General features: G+C 37.1%; 1 long non-coding RNA gene across 1 annotated transcript in view; it reads right to left on the minus strand.

Annotated features, from left to right (window-relative positions):
• Positions 1 to 23,592, minus strand: part of LOC144381846 (uncharacterized) — a 367,900-nt gene that overhangs the window by 18,177 nt on the left and 326,131 nt on the right. The gene's annotated exons all lie outside the window — the stretch shown is intronic.

The following is a 23,592-nucleotide window of genomic DNA, read 5'->3' on the forward strand; positions in this document are numbered from 1 at the left end:
TGGGATCACTAGGATGGGCCTTAATCCAACTTGATTGCTTTATAAAAAGGGAGATTTTGGACCCAAATATATGCATACAAGGAGAAACATGATATGAGCATGAAGAGGGTTATCTTCATAGCCAAGTTGAGAAAGTCCCAGAACAGATTTTGCCTTCACAGACACCCTCAGAGGGAACCAGCACTACCAACACTTTGATTTCAGACATCTAGCCTCCAGAACTGTGAGCCAATAAATTTCTGTTGGTTAAGCCCCTCAGTTTGTGGTACTTCATTACTGTAACAAACTAATATAGAGGTTTAGTGTGAACACCAAGAAAGGAAGAAAACTCCAGAAGTGTCCTTTTATATATGTTTTGTGTGAAATCCAATAACTTTATAAGATTATCAAGTTCCCAAAGAAGAGCTATTCATCCATATAACACATTATTAAGTATCTTTTTGTTGTTGTTTCAAATTTTTATTTAAATTCTAGTTAGTTAACATATAGTGTAATATTGGTTTCAGGAGAAGAATTTAGTGATTCATTTACATAGAACACCCAGTGCTCATCACAACAAGTGCCCTCCTTAATACCCATCACCCACCTCCCATCCATCAACCCTCAGTTTGTTCTCTATACTTAAGAGTCTCTTAGGGTTTGCTTCCCTCTCTTTTTTTTTCCCTTTCCCCTATGTTCATCTGTTTTGTTTCTTAAATTCCATATGAGTGAAACCATATGGTATTTATCCTTCTCTGACATTTCACTTAGCATAATACACTGCAGCTCCCCCATGTCATTGCAAATGGCAAGATTTCATTCTTTCTAATGGCTGAGTAATGTTCTATTTTATATATATATATACCACATCTTCTTTGTCCATTCATCAGTCAATGGACATTTGGGCTCTTTTCATAATTTGACGATTGTGGATAAAGCTGCTACGTACATCAGGGTGCATGTGCCCCTTCAAATCAGTATTTTGTATCCTTTGGGTAAATACCTAGTGGTGCAACTGTTGGATCATAGGGTAGTTCTATTTCTAACTTTTTGAGGAAACTCCATACTGTTCTCCAGAGATTTATTAAGTATCTACTACTTAAGAACTATTTCCAGGCATCATAGGTAAAGTACAGAGCAATATGGGCCCTCAGGGAGTTTACAATCTGATAGAGACAGACTCTATTGTAAGATACTAATTGACCATATATGCATAGGTTTTTTTCTAGGCTATCAATTCTTTCCATTGTTCTGTGTGTCTCTTTTTATGCCAGTACCATACTATTTTGATTACTATATAACTTTATAATATAGCTTGAAATCTAGAAGTATGATTCTTCTAGCTTTGTTCTTTTTCAGGATTGCTTTGGCTATTCAGTTTAGTGCTTCTTTTTTTTTTTCTATTTTTGTAAAAAATTGTCATTGACCTCCAGCTGTAGCCCACAGTTGGGTGGGGCTGGAGACTGTGCTCTGCAATTGGGGGAGTCACTGGCTGGGGTGCCTGCCTGGGCAAGGCTGCAGGCTGTGTTTCAACAACTGAGCAGGGCTATAGGCCAGGTTCCTCTGCTGGGTGGGCTTATAGGTGAGGCTTCATAACTTGGTGATACAGTAAGATGGATTCTGAGGCTGCCCAGAGACAATGTGGGTCTCCGCGGTTAGTTGGGGCCAGAGGCTATGCTCAGCACCTGGGCAGAGCTGCTGGCTTGGCTTCCTGTGCAGGACTGAAGGATGAGTCCCATAGTTGCCAGGTTGTCTGGCCAGGCTTTCTGGATGGGTAGGACTGGATGTGACACTCAGCTACTGGGCAGGGCTGCGTATTTGTTTCTCTGCCCGGACAGAGCAGTAGAATGGGCTCCATGACCAGCATGACCTACTGACTGGAGACCCAGTAATAATTTGGATTCTAGTTAGGAATCTTTCAAGTGTAGGAGGTCTAAAAGTGAAAATGAAGAATTTTAAAGGAATGCAAATGTTTTCTAATTAAAAATTAATTCTATCATACTTTAGCTTTTAATATTTTCTTTTTTTATTGTGAAATATAATAAACACAAAAATGTGCAAAATTTGTAAATGTTAAGTATCAGTTTATAAAATGTTCTTATACAGACCCTAACGGTCATTTTCTGATCATAAGTTTTATATATTGCCAAGAAGAAGTGAAGGAAGTGAAAATTTAGCTGTGTTCCCTAAAGATAGGCTCTCCCCTATCTCAGCAATATCATTAACAGATTCACAATTTAAGGAATATGGGAATCAGGAAACCACACACTGACCAGGTGACCAATCATTTGTTGCTCCTGAATTGGAAATTGATTTTGGTATTAAGCTGGCTGGAGTGATTAGTGTCAAATGCAAATGTGGGACCACAAGTCACTAAAGGCCCAGAGTTAGCTGGTCAGAAAGTCATTTGCTTTGTAACTAAGGAGAACAGACAGCTAATTGAAAGGGCAAGAATATCCTATAAAAGTAGCCTACAAAATTGCACTTGCAAGGGCTGAAAAAGAGCCCAATATTGGCCGTTGGCCACCACAAGAAAGTAAGGCTTGAGTGGAAATGGTGTTGTGGAAATGAGTAACCAGGACTTCAACACTGAAACTTCTCTGAGAAAACTGAACTCAACAGATATTAATTTCATTTTTTATTCACTAATTTCATTTCATATAATTTACTATTTTATTTTAGAATGGAATTCCCTCACTTTTTAGCCTCTTCTCATGTGTGTGCCTTCCAAGCAGACCAGACAGGACGTACCTACAATGCCACAAATGTGTCTGAATCTCTTCTTGTGAGGCAGGGATTGTTTAGATATCTATATGGTACAGAATTTATTTTGACATTCTAAATAATTGAGGGCAAGATAGAGACTGCTGAATGCCTTTTTCATAGAGTAATTCCAATTATATAAAACATAACACTAGATACCATGGATAGGATGATCATACATCCTACTTTGCCTGGCCTGCTCTCCAGGTGTAATTACATATATATTATATTATATTATATTATATTATATTATATTATATTATTATGTTATTATATTACTATATTACTATATTATTATACTATACTGACTATTATTATTATTATTTCTTTTTTGGGTCATAAAATCTTCATATATCGGGAAGATCCTGTGGCTGCTTTGAGCCTGGATGGAGTGGGGAGGGCTTTACTCCCAATTAAAGGTTTGGAAACAGGCCTGGAGTGCAGCCCTGGAGAGGGACCCTGGGGCCCTCCCTAGATAAGTTGGCTTTCTGGAACACTGCCCCCTCCCCCCTCTTGGTACCCCCAGGCCAAGTTCTCTGAGCCTCCCATACCAGCACCTACAGCTTCACCATAGGGGGATTCACCCCCACCCCCACCCCCGCCTCCCCAAGTTCTTTCAGGTGTTCTCCCTACCCCCCTCTAGTGGATGGGAATTTTTCGGGGCCCTCATAATTTAGCAAGCACCCCAAGGTGGTCCCAAGCAGCACATCACAGAGTGATGCCCACAGTAGAGGATCTCAGGGCCTTGGGTCCCTTTTGAGGTGTAGGGGGAGACTTTCACATTCAAAAGTATTCTCATTTGGAAGGTAAGTTATGTTGCCTGTTTAGCCATGGGAAATAGAAACTCCCTCAAAAAGCACACAAATGACTTGAGGAATATACAACTTAGTATAACTGCCAGGGCTATTCATGCTCATCTTCACAAGACACTGAAGAAGCCCTTCCTTCGATGTGAAGTTTGGGAGAATGGGGTATAAATACAAGTGTTCCCCTGAATTTGAAAAAAAAGTACTTGTCTGGGAGTCAAGGCTCCAGGTCTTCCATAAAATTTCTATATTGGGACCAGGTTTGGAAAAAAAAATTACATAATTTATCTGTGCCTGGATATTTTCACTTATAAAACAGGGGGCAGGGCTACATTAATAGTGTTTAGACCCTTTCTCGAGGAGCCCTGGGTTACAGAGAGGCCTTAAGTGTGGGGATCAGAGGTCTCTAGTCTCACAAATCTTGCTTCACTTAGAGCATCAGCTTTCTCTGTTTACATATTGAGTTTCTGCCCGCAGTTTCACTTGAATACAAGTTTCCAGGTTTAGAGATAAAGACATAAAATGCTTGATTTTGAAATTCTCTGACAAATGATCCAGTAAATCTAACCGGGTAATGGGAACATTATTGCAAGGTAGTTGCTGGAGTGCTTGTCAGCCCAGTGGAATAGAAGCTCCAAGAAATTAGAAAATGATTCCAGTATATAGGAAGTCTGCTTACCTTCCTTCCACATCTAATAAAGGTAGTAGAGATGATGATGTTGGTTGTGCCTTTATAGGGCTGCATGTAGAAAATCATACCTATTGTATTTCCTTCTCAAGATTTCTCAACCAGCCCTAAGCGTATGCCCAACTGTTTCTGTGGGATAACACACCTTTTAGACTCTTGGGTTTTCAATCTCACTGTGTCTGTGTGTAAAATCAGGACAACATTTTCTGTCCTTCTGGTCTCACTTGCTTGTTGCTATTATCAAAGAAGGTAATAAGTGAAAAAAGCACCCTGAAATGCTCCAAAGGAGTGCATTCCATTATTATTTTTTAGACTTGTTTCTTGGGATTATTTTTTACATAAACTTTTTGGTTATTCTAGATTACTCTTGAATGTGAATCAATTTAAATTGTTTATCATAACATTTTCTAAGAATATTAGTTCTCAGAAACATTGTATTATAGTATATTGGTTGCAAGCAAAGGAAACCAATTCTGTCTCAGGCAAAATGGCAATGAATGCTCACAGAACAAGTGAAAATCTGGATGATAAGATATAACTGACAAGGCTTAGGGAATAGACAGATCCAGGGGAACTCTTAGACACAAAGAAGCAGGAAAAAATACAAAGTACTTGGAGTAGTTTGGCAGCATGCACCATTGTTCCTACAATGAATTATCTCTAATCAGGGATGGGTGATTTTTAAAACACATATCTCTCGGTATAGTACAGATGCCGAACCATCAGGATGGTCTCTAGCTAAAAATCCAGTAGGGCCATACTGTTGCACACCTACTGGATTATCAGATTTTGCCTCCAATTATCCCGCATGTCTGCATCTCTAACTCAAGATCAAAGATCCATTTAATCCCATTTCATTAGATGAGCTTGGGCCATTCTTGGTTGCATCATGGGAGGAATTTAGGGAGTGTGTGGCCAAGAATTCTGTAGTACCTGAAAAACACTAACCTTGACCAAAAGTGCACACAAAAAGAATTTGTGTACTAATACTGAAGAGATTGCATTGTTAACAGCCAGAATGACAAATATTCATACAAAAAGTGTGGTATTTAGTCACTATCTTGTTTCTCCCATGCGTATTTTGGTAATTGAATTATCTCTTAGTTCTCTAGAGTGCAGAAAAGTAATGTTGAGGTGACAGATAATATATGCGAGACATGAAATTTTAGATGCTGATACTTATTTGCACTGATTTATTCAATGTTATTTCACTGAGCAATCAAACATTAAAATTTAATAAGACAGGGTACAGAAATATATGTGACAGATAATATTTAGCATGTCTTTTTCAGAGACAGAAACCTTCTTTAATCTGAGTAAAGAAATGAGATTCCACAAGGAAGCTTACACATTTATAAGTGTAGATAACATATATAGAATTTTTGGTAGTATTTTGCATATGTGCATTTTTTTATATACAAAGAAAAACCTTCTTCCTTCCTATGATAAAGTAAGTTATTTCCTTTATCTTGTTTCCATAGTAATAATGGATTGGTGTTAATCTCTCGGACCCACCACCTACATTAGAAGTGTGAGTTACTCTGCCAGGTTCCAGCTGAGTCTCCAAGGATAAGAAGAGCCTCCTAAGCCGCCAGAACTAACCCTCACTACTCAAGCCATCAGGGAAGCTGGCAACTAAAGGGATGAATCAAACAGCCTGGGATCAAAAGCGAAAGACCAAACACAATGGAGAACGCACAAACAGTTCATTTACAAGGGAGCAGTGGAGAATGAGGTTGGGGTCAGAGAACTGAGAGTTACCAACAGAATAGAGAGGTGAAATCTGCATGAAACAGGAAGAAAACAGGACAAGGGAAGTCCTGGAAATTTACCTGTAATACCAATAGTTCTTTAGAGGCCAGGAAATCAATCATGTGTAGTTCTGCTGGCTATTTTTAAAGGTCAGGGTCAGGGAAAATGGATCTATTCACATTCTTTTACTATTCTAGTTTATAGGCCTGCTTCTAGTATTTGAGAGGCCCAGGGCCAGAGTACAAATGGAAGCCCACATGTAAGACATTTAAATGTTTAAAAGCTGTATACCAAACCAACAAACTGTGAAATAAAATATATTCTCTGTGCTCATCAAACAATATACTTTCATAACAAAAAAAATGGAAAAAAAAGGAATGCTATGGTTTTATAAAATGAAAAATGGGCAAGATATAAATTCTGATTGAATTTAATTTTTATTGTACCTATCTAGGTATTCTGTTAATATAACCACAGTGTTTAAATGAACAATAAACAAAACCACCTGTGATTTATAAACTACTATATATTTATTTTATAGTTTGTTTTTTACTCTCCTGAACATCATTTTATAATGGGTACTTTCAGATACTTATATTCTTTTGAATGGTGATGATATAAAAGATCAAAAAAGAAAATGCAATTTTTTAAAGTCTATAAACTTTGAATATAACATATAAAAATTTAATTATTACTCAGCCATAGAAAAGAATGAGATCTTGCCATTTGCAACAACATGGACGGACCTAGAGGGTATTATGTTAAGTGAAATAAGTCCAACAGACAAAGACAAATACCGTATGATTTCACTTATATGTGGAATCTAAAAAACAAAACAAATGAACAAACAGAAAAAGCAGAAACAGATCCATGAATACAGAGAACAAACTGGTGGTTATCAGAGGGGAAGGGAGTAGGGGAATGAGCAAATGAGTGAAGGGGAGTGGGACATACAGGCTTCCAGCTATGGAATAAATAAGTCATAGCAATGAAAGATACAGCACAGAGAATATACTCAGTGGTATTATAATAGCATTGTATGGTGACAGATGGTAGCTACACTTGTGGTGAGCACAGCATAATGTACACAGTTAACGAATCACTGGGTTGTTCACTTAAAACTAACATTGTGTCAACTATACGTCAAAAAAAGGGAAAGAAATGTAAATTAAAGTAAATATAAGGAACACAATGATATTCATGTAAATTGAAAAGTTAATTTCTTCTCAAATATCCAAACTTTTCTATCAAGCATAAAGGCAAAATACAATTTATAATAAATATCAATTTAAAAATTCATTTAAATAAATATAAATTGTTAAGATTTTTTGGGAAAGTGTTATTAATTCTTACTGAAAATTTTTGTCAAAATGGAACTACTCACAAATCTAAATTTCTAATATCCAATATCACTGCTGATGAAAAGAATCAATGTCAGGCTTCCTTTATGTTATGTGATATATATAAATGTCATAAATATACATATATATAAATTCAAGAGTAATATACATTAATATTGGAAATGTTTCTAAACCACCTTGCACAACTATTGCGAAGACTTGGCTAATTTTCAGATATCTTTGGAATTGTGCATTGAAATACAAGTGAAAAGAATAAAAATGGATGCTCAGCACACTGGGAAATGATGCTTCCTTATGAAGTAACCTGTTAGAGTCGTGTGTAGGGGGAAGAATGGGGCACGTTTTTCCTCTTATCTAAGACCTTCTAATACTCAGATCCTTTCTGTCTCTATTTCCAGTGTTGACAGTGAGACAACCCAAAACCTTTATGGTATTCAGATAGAGGCATATTTTGTTCAAGAACATAAGACAAGAGATAGGAAGCTCTTCTCTGCACCTGACTGGTATGAGTGAAGGCAGCGATTTCAGGTGTCCTGGTCACACTGTGTCAGCCCTGAGCACCAGATGCTAGTGATGTGATTATGCATCTGTTATAATTTAATTTGGTATATTTGTGATATTCAGGGTCCTCTAAAGCATGGGGTGCTTGGCAGGGGCCTTTCTTACGGGTTTAAGGATGCTAGTGCCAGTTAAGAGTGAGATCTTGCCATTTGCAACCACATGGATGGACCTAGAGGGTATTACGCTAAGTGAAATAAGTCCAGCAGACAAAGACAAATACCATATGATTTCACTTATATGTGGAATCTGTTTCTACTAACAAGGGCTAGAGGTACAGTTTTTAGCCACAAAATGAGAAAAGTAAATCATCCAAACTTGATAGAACTTCTACTTTGTAGGTGGGGGGACAAAAGCACTTAATAAGTTGGTCAAGGTTAATGTATTGAAGTTTTAATCTGTACCTATACTTCCTTATTTCTCCTTCATGGTCATGGTCATGCATGTTGGCAGATCTTAATTTCTGTGTTTTAGGGGCTACTGCAAAGATCAAAGCTCACATGTACCGATAAGTTTATGCTGGGCTTCTGAGATAGGAGGAGAAATGGGCAGGGGAGATTATTTTTGAGAACAGCAGAGGGTAAGGAGAGATTTCTTACAGATTGGACATTGGCAGGTTCTCTGAGGGGCATCCATCTGCTTTGTGGAGGCATGCAGGGATAAAAGTAAGACCTTGGAGAAGGTGGCTTCCAAGTGTCCCTATGACTCTGACTCTGAGATAAGAAGCACAGCTTCAGGAAAAGGCCCAAAGATGGCATAGAAAATGAGACTCACCAGACTTCAAGAGTTCAGTGATCAAGGACAGCAGCGTCTCAACAATAATTAGCAGACTGACAAAAGAAGAAGCTTTCCTGAATGTTCTGCTCTGCATAAGGTAAATGGGGCAAGGAGATCAGGAGAGTAAAAATGCCTGAGATTGACTTTTCTGGTTTAAAGGAAGATTTAATTTCATTTGTTAAAAGTGAAGAAATGTGATGGTGCATGAGTACTTGAGTTTGTGCTGCAAATTTATTATCACAGCACATCATTGTTTTTGTTCAGCACTCCATATTTTATATTTGAATATTCATCATAGTCGTCTAGATACTTGGCATCAAGAGGCATTTCAATGGTATTTAACAGTCTCTGGACAATATTAAACCCTAATTTCACTATATTTTTGCAACAAAATCATCTACATGCATGGACATTAGTTTTATCTATATTTGGCTGGTTGTATAGTTTGGAAAAATAAAATCCTTACACAAATATAGACCCTCATCTGGGAATCATATTACCTGAAGATTCACATCTAAGATTTATTCACTGCCCCTTTAAGGCTATATTTAAAAATATAAACTGACCTTTAAAAGGTAACATAAGTTATTACCATATTAATATGAAACGTTAGATCTTAGAAAGAATTTGCAGTACCATGAGGATAGTGGGCTTCCTGGGGACAGGAGAGAGATGGATTATACAAAGTTCCAAAAAGCTAGGAAATAAAGGGCTGATGATTTTATCTGAGCCTTGGCTTGCATCTGCAGGTTCCAGTTTAGCAAGATTTCTAATAATTTTTAGCAAACTCAAAGATACAATAAAACTAAGAACAAAAGTAGAACTCTCCAATGTTTTAAAAGCTTCCCACTGGTAAAACCAACCAGGAAAATGTTAGCCCAATTTGAGAAAACATTCTTTTGAGTAAAGGGAAAATTTCCTGCTCTCCCTTCTCTGCACACTAATCATTGTTTCCATCTTTCTCCATGCCCTTGTGCTCAGAGAAGGCTAAAATACAGCATTTGATACAGGTATTATTTTTTGACTTAGGTAGATTCATCCCTGTTTTGAAATATGTATTAGGTCAAGCCAGTGGTGTATGTGAGCAGAAGTGATTTGCACAAGAATGTAATGTTGTCTGCAAATAAAAGCTCTTGTGATGTATATCATGTTGAATTACTTTTTCAAATAGGAAAAATCTCAATCATGATATTCTTCTATACTGCTTGTAAATACTATTCACCCTCTTTGGATTACTGTGAGATCAGCATTGGTCTCATTTGGAAAATGTCAAAAAGCTGGCTTCAAAATATTACTGATTGGATAGTGTTGTAGATCGATCTCATTCTTTCATGTCCTTATGTTTAAGATTATTGTCAAAATGACACATTATGAGATTGCAGTTAAAGTCATGGCCAAATGTTTGTCATTTGGTTAAACTTGTAATGACCAACATAATAATATCAATCAACTACTTTAACATTGTATGTTAACTGTACTGGAATTCTAAAAACTTAATAAAATAATACTTTTCCTTTAAAAAAAGAAAGGGCGGGGCGCCTGGGTGGCTCAGTTGGTTAAGCGGCTGCCTTTGGCTCAGGTCATGATCCCAGGATCCTGGGATCAAGCCCTGCGTGGAGCTCGCTGCTCAGCGGGGAGCCTGCTTCTCCCTCTCCCTCTGCCTGCCTCTCTGCCTACTTGTGCTCTCTATCTCTCTGTCAAATAAATAAATAAAATCTTAAAAAAAAATTATTTTAAAAATAAATAAATAAATAAAATAAAAAAAGAAAGGGCAAGAAAAAGAGCCAATGCAAGAAGCTTTGCTCTGGTTCTGAAGGAAGAATGAAGACTTCTTGCCTACGGGTCTCCCAGGTGAAGCTAGTGGAGGTTTCCCTTTGCCCCAGCTCCCAGGTGTTTCTTAAAATGAATAAATAAATAATAATAATACATATATATATAATATCAATCAAGCCTCATACTTTAATATGGTTTTCCATATTTTCAAAGTGTTTTCATACACAATATTCATTCTACCTTTACCTGGTCCTATGAAGTCAATTTGGAATGTGTAATCATTCTGAGTTAAGGATAAGAAAATAGTCTCAGAATAAAGTGGTTTACCCAAGATTATACAGTTAGTAAATGAAAGAACCAGAAGAGAAATCCAGAGATTTTAGTTTTATACTTTTCTATAATAATAGCTGATAATTGAGGGACATTTTCTTTCAAAAATATTTCCCCCCAAAATTGTATTTCTGCTTTTTAATTGGTAAACATATTTTTTTAAATGCACTTTCCTCTGTTGAGTCAAATTTATTTCAGATATATGGGATTCAGAGTTATACCATCTTATCTCTTAAGCTTTGATTATCTGGGATGTGATGGGTGAGGTCAGGGCAGGTCCCATCAGTCTTGCTGTCTTTTTTTTTTTTTTTTTTTTTAAGATTTTATTTATTTATTTGACAGAGAGAGACACAGCGAGAGAGGGAACACAAGCAGGGGGAGTGGGAGAGGGAGAAGCAGGCTTCCCGCCAAGCAGGGAGCCCGATGTGAGGCTCGATCCCAGGACCCTGGGATCATGACCTGAGCTGAAGGCAGACGCTTAACGACTGAGCCACCCAGGCGCCCCAGTCTTGCTGTCTTAAGCTAAGTTGCAAATCATTTTCTCATTGAAAGTAAAAATCCAACTATCTTCTTTTGTCTCCAAATATCAAAATATTAAGAAGATCCAAAAACAACACTATTAATTTCCTCCAATTTTCCATCAGTTTATAATTCTCTCCTTCCCTTTCCTTATAGAGCTTTCTTCTCTTTACCTAGAAAGTGCTCAAAGAAAAAATGGCAGAGAGGCTAAGAGCTGAAACTGGGGCAGCACTAGATTTATTTGAAGTCCTTCAATTATGAAGTGCCACAATCACTTAGTTTGGACAGCTTCTTGGTTAGAACATTGCAATAGCATTTTGATGTTCCAAATGCTTCAAAGTAGGTCAGTTTGTACTACACCAAGGGAAAAAAAATAAAGTTATTAAAATTGTCTCTGGTTGAAACTTTTAAGGACCTTGCCATCTCTATCCAATCTCTTCTATAGGACTAAAATACCAAATGGGGAGAAAAATAAATTCAGGTAAAATTTTAAATTTATTTATCTATACACTTGTAATGAATAAATAGTCTGCACTGAAAAATGTAACTAATTTGCTGTCTGTATAGTTCTAGAAAGAGGCCAGGCTATTATGGATAAGTAATACTATAATATTTATTTTAAAAATAAAGTGGATGCTATATTTTTGTGTCTTAATTTTGAAACAAGGCAATAAAAAGTGAGTGACCATCTTCACCTTCCACAGATTTATATTAAAGTCCTATTGGTTCAGGGGCGCCTGGGTGGCTCAGTTGGTTAAGCCACTGCCTTCGGCTCAGGTCGATCCTGGGGTCCTGGGATCAAGCCCCGCATCGGGCTCCCTGCTCAGCCAGAAGCCTGCTTCTCCCTCTCCCACTCCCCCTACTTGTGTTCCCCCTCACACTGTCTCTCCCTCTCTCTCTCTCTCTATTAAATAAATAAATAAAATCTTTAAAAAAAATAAAATAAATAAATTCCTACTGGTTCAAACACTTTCCTGGATCTGTGAGGACATGCTTGTATCAGTTAAACGTTATGATAAAGTCCTCAGTCCATTAGAGTTAATCATATATCCAGATAAAAATAAAAGAGCTCTTATTCTAAGAAGGACTGCATCGAGGCCTGTGCAAACCATAAAATTTAGGAATCATACAAAAAATCTGGAAGACAAGAGACATTCCCATTTAATTTAAATAAAAGATAAAGAAGGTTGAATATTTCAATTTGGCATTTGTTGTATCCACTCTAGTCGGTTGGTGATACTTCAAATAACAATAGTAGAATCTCAGGGGTGCCTAGGTGGCTCAGTCAGCTGAGCTCTGGATTCTTGATTTAGGCTCATGTCATGATCTTAGGGTCATGATGAGATCAAGCCCCACGTGAGGCTCCATGCTGAGCACTGGAGCCTACTTGGGATTCTCTCTCTCCCTCTGCCTCTCCCCCCACCCTCTCTCTCTCTCTAAAAGAAAAAAAAAAAAAAAATAGAGAATCTGTTTCCCCAAGCTGATGAGAAAGCTCAGAACAATCAGAAGGCTGGTGGGTAATGGAAATTGGTTTTCCTACAAAGCCTAAAGAACAGCTTGTAGAACTAAATCAGGCTAAGCGTATGCTTCATCTTTATTAACCTTTTTTATAGAAGAAACTTCTGTCATTTAATCAGTCAAGACAATTATGGAGAAAGGCATATCTATGTAGCAGCTCTTGTAGTTTCTATTTTCCTCACAACCACGTACTAATTTTTATTGCCATGCTAAAATCTAACCTTCTTGATTTTGTGTACTAGAAAACCTCCAAAATATTGTCACCAATTATTCTCTTCTCCTAATATACAGCCATTGCTCATGTCCTCCCTACTCCCTTTTTCTTTTTATGCTTTCATTTAGTTTCATCTCTGACACAAATTCATATATACATAAAAACCACTTTCATTAGGTTGCTGTTTGGGAACTGGACTAGCAAATTTTCCTAATAATTAATTGTACTGTAATAGAATTTTCTGTTTGTTGTCATTTTGCTTCTGGGTCTATAGCATTTGCAGTATTTGCCAAGATGTATTACAAAAGAGTGCACTTAGGTTTCACTATCATAGATGCAGTTTACTGAATCAGACATTGTGAAAAATTCTAAAAGATTCCTAGTTAACACATATGCATGCATAAGAATTGATTTTCTTTGTGTCTGAAGATACTGCTGTTAATTATGTTGCTCTATATCCCTGAGTGTGGTTGAAGAAATAAATCAATGTGGGACTATCGGTTCTTATTACGTTCTCTATGTGAGTAAATCATAGTTTGCAGTAGACAATGTTTGTGAGGCCTGAATATTAATATAAAATTTGTTTTCCATTTTAATAAACTCTCATCTCTATTAAAATTCTCCTGGTATTATGTTAAATATGCAACTCAAAAATAAGCCTATTTTTTTAACTCTTCAGAGAACTGAATTAATAAGATTCATTTTTATACATACACACACATTTTCATTTAGATTATAAGAAAGGCATGGCAAATAGATTTCAATTTGCTCCTTACCCCATTTGCTTGGTAATGATGGGTTTGAGGATTCTGAAGCCATCTTCAAACTCAGCAAGAAAGGGTGCTGAGATAATTTAGCAATGCCTACTATGTTTCCAACAGTGGAGGGTGGCATGCTTTGTATATGCAATCTCAGCTATTGTTCTTTTAGGAACTGCTGTCTTCACTCCCTGCACAATGCTTGAAAAAAACTTGGCATCAAGTGTTGAATGAATAAGTGAATGAATCTAGGATCTCTCAGTCAAACTAAGGAACACACATTTAATCCACATGAAACAGAGAATAACACCTGCTACAGAATAGAGAGAATAGTGTGCACTGAAAAAGTTAGAGAAGTCTTCACAGGGGAGCTGCAACTAAAGGAGAAGTGTGAGAATGGTCAAGCAGAAAGCTTAGAGAAGAGGATAGAGGAAACAAAATGAGAAAAGATATGGAGATATAACAAATCTTGTGTGTTTGAAGTAAAGAAGAGCTCTAGGATGAAATATAACATATAACAGTGGAATTCTGGGAAAAGTGTGGGGAGGAGTCAAAGGTAGGGACAGATTATGGTGCACTTCTAATTAAGCACAGGGATTTGAAATTAATGGAGAACAAAGTAATTCTTTTTTGTTTTCATAGGAAAGTGAAATATTGACTGGGATAGTCTGGAAGCATTGGTCTGGCACTAATGCACAAACAGGTGGAGTGGATGCAGGACAGCCTTGATGCAAAAGGATCAGGTGGAACCTCAGGTAACAGACTTTTGGTGCTAAGGGTTGTGCAGTTGGGAATGGAGAGGAAATGGAAAAAGCAAAAATATTTTGAAGGTTTAAAAATTACGTTTTTTGATAACCTTGACATAAAGACAGAGAAGGAAGAAATAAACGTTATTCCAAGTTCTTTACCTAATGTTATTAAATAACTGGAAATCTCCAGAGTGTATTATTGGAGCCCCTGGGATGTCTGGTATGGTTGGAAACTATGACTTGATTTTGTGTGAGAAAGGCTCTGGATTTCAGAGGAAACTGATGAATATGGAAAGCAAAGACCAAACACTGCCCTTCCTATTGTGTATATGGATATGGGTTGTTCTGGTGATTGAAGAATAGGAAAGCAGAAAGAAAACTGGAAAAGACATTGTAATATGAAGCCTAAAAATCTTCATAAAGATGTGTGTCTTTGAGTCAGATGTGGAAAAGCAAATGTTGTCCATTCTCATTGGATCCTGCTGGATATTATGAAATTAAAAATCTTCTAAGATTCCATGAGCCAGATAAGTTACTGTATTCTTGCCATAACCCTTGAAGGCTAAAGGGCTACAATTAATGGATAATAATTGGTTAGTTTTAGGATTTGAAATCAACAGGATGATCACTAATAAGGGAGTATTAAATTGATTAAGAAGAAAGAAATTTTATTAGAAGAATGAGGTTGAGAAGAATGAGGATTACAGGAAGTTATTTATATAGAAAGGGGTTTCAGCATGTGTGTTTTTACCCAATTTATGAACTCACTAAATTCTTTGATACTGCTGTTTCTTTGGCAGATCTTATCCTTCCTCTGTTATAAGGTTCTTTCAAGGTAGGGAAAAAAAAAGTAATAAAACATGAAAAACATTATATATCATGAATCTCTTTTTTAATGCACATCACCTAAGATGGCCAAGGGGCACAGGAGAACATGGAGAACAAGCTAGCTTCTCTTGAAGTTGAGTCATACGGCACCTCATTGTTTAAAGGTGAATCTAAAACTGATAACTGAAAGGCAAAACATGTATAGTTAACCTAATGAGAGAGAAGGTTATAGTCCCAGCAGCACTAAGATTAAAAGTAGATTATTGGCACTGTAGAAAGAGAAATTAGAGAAACGATTCCATTTACAATAGCACCAAAAACCATAAGATACGTCGGAATAAACCTAACCAAAGAGGTAAAGGATCTATACTCTAGGAACTACAAAACACTCATGAAAGAAACTGAAGAAGACACAAAAAGATGGAAAAATATTCCATGCTCATGGATCGGATAGAATAAACATTGTTAAAATGTCTATGCTACCCAGAGCAATCTATACCTTCAATGCCATCCCGATCAAAATTCCAATGACATTTTTCAAAGTGCTGGAACAGACAATCCTAAAATTTGTATGGAATCAGAAAAGACCCCGAATCGCCAAGGAAATGTTGAAAAAGAAAAACAAAGCTGGAGGCATCATGTTGCCCGATTTCAAGCTATATTACAAAGCTGTGATCACCAAGACAGCATGGTACGGGCACAAAAACAGACATATAGACCGATGGAACAGAATAGAGAACCCAGATATGGACCCTCAACTCTGTGGTCAAATAATCTTCGACAAAGCAGGAAAAAACATGCAATGGAAAAAAGACAGTCTCTTCAATAAATGGTGCTGGGAAAATTGGACAGCCACACGCAGGAGAATGAAACTCGACCATTCTCTAACACCATTCACAAAGATAAACTCAAAGTGGATGAAAGACCTCAATGTGAGACAGGAATCTATCAAAATCCTAGAGGAGAACATAGGCAGTAACCTCTTTGACATCGTCCACAGCAACTTCTTTCAAGATACATCTCCAAAAGCTAGTGAAACAAAAGCAAAAATGAACTTTTGGGACTTCGTCAAGATAAAAAGCTTCTGCACAGCAAAGGAAACAGCCAACAAAACAAAGAGGCAACCCACAGAATGGGAGAAGATATTTGCAAATGACACTATAGATAAAGGGCTGGTATCCAAGATCTATAAAGAACTTCTCAAACTCAACACCCAAAAAATAAATAATCAAGTCAAAAAGTGGGCAGAAGATATGAAAACACACTTCTCTGAAGACATACAAATGGCTAACAGACACATGAAAAAATGTTCATCATCATTAGCCATCAGGGAAATCCAAATCAAAACCACACTGAGATACCACCTTACACCAGTTAGAATGGCAAAAATGGACAGGGAAAGAAACAACAAATGTTGGAGAGGTTGTGGAGAAAGGGGAACCCTCTTACACTGTTGGTGGGAATGCAAGTTGGTACAGCCACTTTGGAAAACAGTGTGGAGGTTCCTCAAAAATTTAAAAATAGAGCTACCCTATGACCCAGCAATTGCACTCCTGGGTATTTACCCCAAAGACACAGATGTAGTGAAAAGAAGGGCCACATGCACCCCAATGTTCATAGCAGCAATGTCCGCAATAACCAAACTGTGGAAAGAGCCGAGATGCCCTTCAACAGATGAATGGATAAAGAAGATGTGGTCCATATATACAATGGAATATTACTCAGCCATCAGAAAAGATGAATACCCAACTTTTACATCAACATGGATGGGACTGGAGGAGATTATGCTAAGTGAAATAAGTCAAGCAGAGAAAGTCAATTATCATATGGTTTCACTTATTTGTGGAACATAAGGAATAGCATGGAGGACATTAGGAGAAGGAAGGGAAAAATGAGTGGGGTGGGAATTGGAGGGAGAGATGAACCATGAGAGACTATGGACTCTGAGAAACAAACAGGGTTTTAGAGGGGAGGGGGGAGGTGGGATTGGTTAGCCCGGTGATGGGTGTTAAGGAGGGCACGTACTGCATGGAGCACTGGGTGTTATACGAAAACAATGGATCGTGGATCACCACATCAAAAACCAATGATGTATTGTATGGTGACTAACATAACATAATAAAATTTTTTTAAAAAGTAGATTATTGGCATATCTTCAGTGATCTGCTTTTATTCTTGGTGCCACCCAGGTGTTCAATAAAGGCAGAAATACTAATTCCATAGTGAGACCAAACCAGGTGAAACAGTTTCCAAATGAAACTAAAGTTGCTACTATGAAAGAAACTTCCCCTCTGCCAAGATCTGGGCCAATCTCAAGATAAGTGCTCAGTAAATATTCTTTGAATAAATGAATGAAGCTGGTGAATGGGATTTGGTAGCTATCCTTGTCAGAGTCCAGCAGGTCTACTTAATCTGCATCTTTGGCATGAGTGTACAACTTTTTGGAGCAATAAACCAAATACTTTAAACAATAAAATAATGGCAAAGTGGAGTTCCAAGTCAAATTGCAGGAATGAGAGAAAATGAGAATAATCTTTTAGAAAAGTGGCAAGATTAAATTCAGATATTTTTACAGTTTTCAGTGTTGGGTGGAGGATAATTTGGCAGCAGAGAGGGAAGAAATCTCTTCCAGAGACGAATGGAACTTCTAAAGAGGAGCGGTCATTGCGCAGATGTTACCAGTAGATGGGGGGAAAGATGCCAAACCTGAGTCATCCTGTTTCTGTTTTCTAAATCCTGGGGTGTCCTATTTGCTTCCATGTGTAACAAAAGGCATCAGTTACAGAGACAGATAAAAGTGTGTTTGTTGAGAGGGAGGTTATTAGGCTTTCTTCCCCATTCTTACGTTTCCTATGTAGAAGAGAACAGATGTATTTGGGCAGGATGGTAAAGCGTAGTACCTTCATTACCCATATAGCATTTTTCTTCTGCCACCAAAGGATGCTAAGAATAAAGAAGAACTGGAGGCAACTATTTTCAGAAATGAAAATATTACGCATGATTATCTCTGAGGTAGTGCCATGGTTCCTTATCCTTCCTATGGAAAAGCCACTGGTAGTTTTGGTATTTTTGATTCTAAAGAAGGGAATTTCTGATTGCAAGCTTCTGACAACAGAGCATGAGTCCCTGAAATACAGGATCTTCCCAAAACAGCAACATTTAGGCTGGCCTCACCATTTCTGGTTTCAAACTGTGAGGGGTGAACGGGACTGGGGTCCCTTATGTCAAGGGGTTCTTAAACAGAGCCAAAAGGCCATTAAGGAGATGAGCCTTATACGTGTCCTCACCTCGTGGAATCACGAACTTCTGAGCTGGGCCAAACTGCAAATATTCCAAGGATTCAGCCCAAACACCTGCAGCAGGCTACAGTAAGAGATTTTGCTTAGTGATAGCCTTAGCAACCAATTATAGTCAGCCAAGATTAGTTTTCTGCCGCCAACACCAATCAAAATTCTTTCTAAACAACACACGAAAACATTCCCTCTTCTCTTTTAAAAATCTTGGCTTTTGTTCCTTAGGGGACACAGTTTGGTTTGCTATCAAATCTATACTCCCTGCATTGCAATTCTGGGATCCCAAATAAATGCTTTTGTTTTATTTCAGCCTTACCTCTTTTCTCAGTCAACAGAACCTACTGAAACTGTAACAAGAGGTTATTCAAGCTGTTTGCCTTGGTTAGACGTCTTCCCCACTGTGATTACTTCTCCTCAATCACGTTTTGCAATGAGAACTCTTGCCATGCCCTCAGGTCCTATCCGAGCTAAATGCCCTTCCCCAGATTGCCACCAAGTGGAATGAGAACAGAGGAGGAAGCTACGACCAGTCAGGCTCATTCTCCCTGGTTTCCCTGAAAGCCATATTCAATCTGACCCCCTCTCCCCAAATTCCTGTTAAAATATTTCATGCTTGCAATAATTTATGAGTTTTAACAAAATGTGCTTCAGCAAAGTACTAGTGTACAAAATTACTTTAGGTATATTCTTGGTCATTGGAATGTAGCTTATCCGAGGAGTATATTCTCTCGGGGAAAAATTCTAGACATTCTTATAAAATTAAAGAAATAAAATGTTCAGTTACACCAGATTCACCTCCTTTTTCACCTGTTTTATCATAATATATCAAGAAAGATGGGGAGTAGGGCAATACAAGCAAAATTGCACAAAATAATCAAAAGCTGGTTGGAAATATTTCATTGTCTTTGTTAATTACTACTTAATATGGAACTGCTCAATTTACTTAGCAAAATGAGTCATTTAAAAACACATGAGTGCTTGAATACCGTGGAATGGTATTTCTTCATAGGAATGAACATGATTTTCTGTCAATCTGTCAATCTAACAGTAGAACATTCTGTCAGTGTTCCAAATGTATAAAAAAGCTTATGTGAAAAGTTCTCTCATTGTATCCTGCTAATTTATGGTGAACATAATAACCATTTGGCTTAATTATCATTTTCTACCATCCACATCTCCCTGATCCTAGAGAATCTATTTAAAGATAAACCAATAGTAAAAACAGGGCCTAAAGAATGAAGGTTAATACTTGAGTTAGATTTTAATGCATGGCTCTTCAACTGCACATATAAGCCAACGTACCCTAAGCACCTGTGTCATTGTTGATGGTTTATTTTTTCCTGACCTACATCATAAAGCTGACTAATTTTTTTTTTCCTTGTAAAGTGAAGTTGGTTGCAGCTTCAGCAAAATCCCTTCTATTCTGTGAGTGAGACAAATCAATACATTCCCCCCCCCTTTTTTTTGGTATGGTCAAGAAAAAAAAAATCCATGGCAACTGGAAGCTGTGGCAAAATGTTCATCATTTGTGCCACTCTTAGACTAGGAAAAACCTCTCATTGGGATACTGAGGAGCAGGCTAGGATGGAGAAAAAAAGAAGTCTATAGAACTGGTTTTTGGCTTCATTACTCTTTTTACAGATTTAATTTTAACCATTGGTAACTGTTCTTGTTTAGCTCTCTGCTATCTGGAAATTGTACAATTTTGATAAGAGGATTTCAATTTGTCATTGAAGCACACAGGTATGGCTTCACTGCTGATGGAGGACAATACCAGAAAATGACATTTAATGCCTCGTTTAAAAGCCATTTGCTGTGAAAATGGAATTAAGGGCCACTTAGGCTGGTTGGGCACTTGCTATTTTTTTTTTTTTTTTTACCATGCACTGAAAATTGGAAATTGCTTAAACATCACCCTATTTTTAAGGCTATGAGAAGCTATATATGATGAGGGTTTGTTAATATTACAGATTTATAGACAATTGGTATTATCAGCTATCCAACGTTCATATTAGCAACAAATAGAAAACTGCGTATCATGATAAGTTAACAAGTACTTATTGAAAATAATGACTTAATTTGGTCATTATTATGCATCAAGTCATCTAAGTTCTTTATTTGAGTTAACTCATTAAATTCTTGAAATAATCCTGTGAGGTAGAAATTCTTAATTATCTTCATCTTATCAATAAAAAACCAGAAGCACAGGCAGATAAGCAAATTATTCAAGGTTGTACATTTTGTAAGTTGTGGAGCCTGGTATTGGACCCAGACACTGGGTCTAGAAACTCCACTGTTCAACAATCGACCTGTGGCTGTCAGTCCCATCCAACAAGACCACAGGAAGATCATCACATTCCTGAGTTTTCAGGCTAACTTTTTAGCAAGCCTTGAATAATGAAGAAAGCTTCATTAGGCTGAACAAGTTAGACTTGCCCTCCTTTCAGGCAGATTTGTATCCTGCCACTGGGTCTTGCTCCTTTGAAGAGAGTTATTAAGATTCCTAATCTACCTTTCCAAAATACTGTAGGATTTCTCATATATATGAGATATATATATATATATATGTATATGTATACTATGTATATATACATACGCATGTATATACTGTGTATGTGTAATATGCATATGTATGTGGGGGTATGTATACTCTATGTATAATATGCATATATATGTGGGAGTATGTATACTTATATTCAGATATACAAATATAAATCTATCAGAGACCACAGGACAACAATTTGTCCTATCTATTTAGCACTTGTTCTGCGTCAGCTGATATTCAGGACCTTTACAAGCATCAACTTATTTAACCTTTACCACCACCCTATTTTAAGTGCTGTGATTTTCATTCTTAGCGTAAAGCAAGAAAATTGAGACTACTCAGAGTCATGTCATAACATGCTCAGGGTCCTACAATAGTTGAACTTGGTTTTAAACACAAGCAGTCTAGCTCCGGGTCCAATCTTACCACTAGCTATGTTACAATTTCTATTTCCTATATATCTCACTAATGATTGACCAGGAAGCAAATGAAAAACCTATAAGCTGATTCCTTAAATTTAATTTCTCTAACCTGTAAAATTTATATATTTTGTTAATTACAAGCTTTAATATTCACTATGACCACTATGTTAGTGGTTAGTGTTTACAAATGAAAACACTAACACACTAATATGCTTATTGTTTAAGAACAGTTATTGCTCTCTATAGAAACTCCTGCCTTGCAGAGAACTGAAGATACATTTAAAGTAAGACTGGGTTGCCTTTATCGTCTGTTCTAGCAGATCAATATAAAGATCAATAAAAAAGAGTATCTGAGCTAATAACTAGAATGGTTGCTATGCATTATTATTTTTTAACCAAAGAGAAGATACTTCTGCTGTTGCATCTGACACTTTAATTTAGCCTCTTTCAGTAACTGTATTAGAAAGCAAGCATTTTTTTCTCCATGAGCAACATTTTACTCCAGCCCTGGTAGCAAGCTTTTAAGTATTCCTTCTGACTATTCTCCAAGCTCAAGTGATTTCAGCTCGTCTGTCACTGCTCACAGGAATCCTGCACTTTGGGGTCAATACAGGAGGGATTTCATCACATCCTGAAATGCATTGGCCTGTGGGTTTTACTGACAGCCAAGATTTATTTCTTGGTGAATATAATTCTCTTGCTTATGAGTGAGTACAATGGTCATATTTTTTGAATCAAAAAAATTGAGGATGCATCATCCAGCATATGTTCTGACAATAAGATGGAATATATAATATTATCTCTGTCAATATAATTTATGGCACATTATCAGCCTTTGTGTGAGAGCAGTGTGGAAAATTCAAAGGGCAATTCTTGATTTCCTTGTTTGCTTCCCATGATAGGAAAAGAGAATAGAAGGGAATAAATGACTATCCTTCTAAAATTTGAGGTTTTCCCACACTTACTGAGCATGTTTTATGAGACAGAAACACTATTAAGCACTGATGGAATATAGATGAATATTATACTACTTCTACTTAACAGGAATGCATAGTCTATTTGGGGAAAGAAATATAGAGTATGCCATTTAAATGTTGTTCCATGAGGAACACGAGAGAGGGAATACAAAGTCAAGTGGCATTTGAGAAACTTAGGTTAAATTGGCTTAAATATTAATGGGGTGAAAGACTCATATACGCAACTTCAGGTAAGGCTGAATCCAAGAACTCTGAATGATGTCATCCACAGTTGGCATCTCCTTCCATCCCTCAGTTATTCTTTCCTTTATACCAGCCTCATCCTCAGATAAGCTTCCTCTTTCTAGAGATAGCTTTAGGTATATACCTTACCTGTTTAATAAGCCTAGCAAAGATGAGGATTTTCGGGCTCATAATTCCAGAAAAAGTCCTAGTCTTTATATCGGTTGCCTTAATTGAGTTACATGTCCAATGTTATAGTCTTTTATCAGTCAACATGGGAGGGGGAGTGAGAAAAGCTCTGATTGGCCACATCTAGTTCTTGTGACAACTCCTGGGACTAGGAGGAGGGATGGGGTCCACTAGAACCACATGCACTGTGGGTGAGAAAATGGTTACCCAAAGGAAAATCAGACACTATTATTGGTAGAAGGTAGAATGGATAGTCACTGGGCAAAAATAATAGCTAACTTTCTTGAAGTCTTTACAGAAGAGAGAATGTTTTAAGTTGAAGAAATTTGCTGAAAGACAATGGTGGAAGGATATACACAGAAGAACCTCAGCAAAGAAACAGGAAGGGAGTATATCCTGGGTGATGATACGGAGTCTGTTAAGTACATAATGTGGTTTTCTCTAAAGCCATATGAATTCTAGATTCTTCTGGTCAGAATGTCCCTTATGTATAATGAATCGTCAACAATTTTGCTACAGTGAAGACTGAAAGTTCAGCTAAGTTCAGTTTTTAATTACAATAATCCATAAT

This window comes from Halichoerus grypus, chromosome 5, assembly GCF_964656455.1.
Source record: "Halichoerus grypus chromosome 5, mHalGry1.hap1.1, whole genome shotgun sequence".
Taxonomy (NCBI): Eukaryota; Metazoa; Chordata; class Mammalia; order Carnivora; family Phocidae; genus Halichoerus; species Halichoerus grypus.